The following is a 3,003-nucleotide window of genomic DNA, read 5'->3' as shown; positions in this document are numbered from 1 at the left end:
GGAAGGAGAAAAGATAAACTTTTTCTGCTTAAAGGGGCTGACACTCTACAATTGAAGGAGGACAAACACACCGAATTCGCATTGGGAAACGATATCACTAAAGCAGGGGATCAGAAGAAAGATCAATGAAATATATGATGATGTGCTTTATGCATGTATATGCATGAGTATGTATATGATTATGCTGACAAACAAGCACAAAGGATACAAATAACAAAGATTTGAATCATCATAACTAGACATTTGGCTAATCTCAACAAGAGACAAACACCAACTAGAGAACCTGCTAGGGATGAAAATAAATCATCAAGGATATAAAATCATGTCAACTCTGGATGGGAAAAGGCATGAAGAACATGCATCTAACCTAAAATGTTGAGGATAAAGAGGGATCTGCTGAGGATCCTAACAAGTCAATGCTGCAGGGGATTTTAAGTCAACACCATATCAAATGGGAGACAACCTTGTAGGGGACACCAACAATACTGCTCAAAACCAAGCACTGTTGGGGGTGGTGGAAGAGCTTCTATCAGAAAATGGAAGTCCACTGGGGTCTCAAGTCACAACAAGATGTAAAACTCTGAGTGAGGAGAACCAGACGCTCTATTGGGGACTCCATCCCAAAAACATCTTTGTGTGGCTTCATTGGGGATACAACAATCTGTTAGAACAAATTAAAGACCACATGAGGATACAAAGATCAGCAAAAACTTCCTTAGAAGGAAAGCAATGGTCATCAGACTCTTCTTGGAGATTGAGAAATAAACCAATTTCAAGGTACCAAAATATCAACGGGATTCGCAGACTCACGCAAGGCAGAATTTATCACGGTTATGCAACACAAAAATAAATGTGTTGGGGATTTGGAGACCAAATAAAGGTTCCAAGCTAATCCAAGGTTCGTTCACCAATATACACGCTGAGAGAAATTAAAAAACATGAACACCTCAGTTGGGGAAGGATGAATTGCAAAGGGAGCAACACATCAGCTCTTTCGGGGATGAAAAATTGCTTGGAGGTGGCAACCCACTAATCATGTTAGGGATGAACAACAAACTGTTATGAAGGTAAAGTCACCAAACCACTGCTCGGGGAATACCAACAAATGCTTCACACATTAAGACTTACCGCCCTCGAGATTGTTGTTGATATTCCTTTTTGAACACGATTATTCTTAAAGTAAATGGCTTATTATTTTAAGAAAAATGATTATTCATTGATTTATTTATTTCAAAATTATCATCATAAAAATTCAATTTTAAAATAGAAACAAATAAGAATATGAAATAGTTGGATAAAAGCTCAACTTTATTTAATAAAATGGTAGTCTGTGTCATACCCCAAAATTTGCCCATCAATAGTTGAAGACATTTTTCAGGGGCATTCCGACTCATTTTATGGCACTGATCTTAAAGGGACAAAGGCCCAGCTCACGAATGGCCCAATCCAGAAAATGGCCCAAACTGGCCTGTTCGCTACACGCTCGCCTAGCGAACGTTACGTTCGCTACACGCTCGCCTAGCGAACGTTCGCTACACGCTCGCCTAGCGAAGCAAACGTTCGCTACCAGCTCGCCTAGCGAAGCTGACAGACAACAAAAAATTTCGGGCTTCGTTCTGAGCCCATTAGGTCATGAAAAAGGGCATTATAAATACCAGCACTTCAGTAATGAAAAGAGGACGAAAAACGGAGGAAGAGGGACGAAAACCCTGGCACAGAAACCCTGGAGGCTACTTTAGAAAGTTCCGAGTGCAGAAACCCTGAAGGCCGCTTCTCCGCTCCGAAGCTACCGCCGCCCAACTCAATCCGGCTTCCAAGCAACCAGCCCCTTTCAATATCGCAATTGCACACAGGTTTGCGTATCATCGCTGTTTTACGTTTCCAATTGATATTCTTTACATACATGATGCATTCCGATTAAAGTATTGATATGTAATTCGATTTCGTATGTGAATCTAAGTATGAACATCCTGTATAATTGTCTATGCTATGCCTGTGATCGAATGCCATAAGAGTGCAGGTTTTCGGAAGTCATGCCGCTGTCAAGCTCCAAACCCGTGGCCGCTCGCTAGCTCATCGCTAAGCGAGCCTGCAGCGAGCCTTCGCTGAGCCTTCGCTAGGCGAAGCAGAGGCGAATGGGACAGTGGCTGCTTTGTCCCTTTGCTGTTCTATCTTATGTTTATCTAATTGCGATTTTTGTATCACCTGGCCTGAACTCATAACTGTTATGTCTATTTTATGGTGCAATTGTCAAATCATATTTTATCTTAATGCTCTAACCCGTGTGTTGAATGGTGTAAGAGCTTCCATATCCCCAATGAAGCGGCCGGCTAGGTACTCCACTTTACGTATGGGAGACCTTCGTGGAGATGCATTCTAAATTACTTCACTTTAATGTGAAGATTCATATTGATTGCCTAATTAATTTTAATGTATTAATTTTTAATGTATTGATTTTAATGTGTTGATTTTAATGTGGAGATTCATCATAATTACCCAATTAATTGTTAAAATATGGACTTTAAATAAATAATATCGGACCTCTCTTTTACCCCCGATTACGTAATACGGTCATGTCCCGCGAATGTGGGGATACACTTAGCAATGACCCTTCGATTAAATCATCATAAAATAAATCATAGTCCCTCGGATGTTGCCTTCGAATATATGATTTCGTCCCTCGATGACCCTTCGGTGTAGCCTACGGTTAAATGATGATCGTCCCTTCGAATGTTAAGGTATCCTCACAACTGTTGCCTTCAATGACCAATCGATGACCCTACGATAACCCTTTTACATCCAAAGGATAAAACTACTTACTTCTCAATAGTAAGGACAGTTTTACCCTCATAAGGATAGGAAATGCCCGGAAAGACCTCGGACAGGTATAACCCTTAATTGCTCATTCATAACCTAAAATACTTTTCACACCTCACACATTTCCAAACTATTTTTCTAAACTATTTTCAAAACTAAATGAGATAACCACTTTGTATACATTCA

The sequence above is a fragment of the Lathyrus oleraceus genome, chromosome 7 (genome assembly GCF_024323335.1).
Source record: "Lathyrus oleraceus cultivar Zhongwan6 chromosome 7, CAAS_Psat_ZW6_1.0, whole genome shotgun sequence".
Taxonomy (NCBI): domain Eukaryota; kingdom Viridiplantae; phylum Streptophyta; class Magnoliopsida; order Fabales; family Fabaceae; genus Lathyrus; species Lathyrus oleraceus.
Note: the sequence above shows the minus strand (reverse complement) of the source record.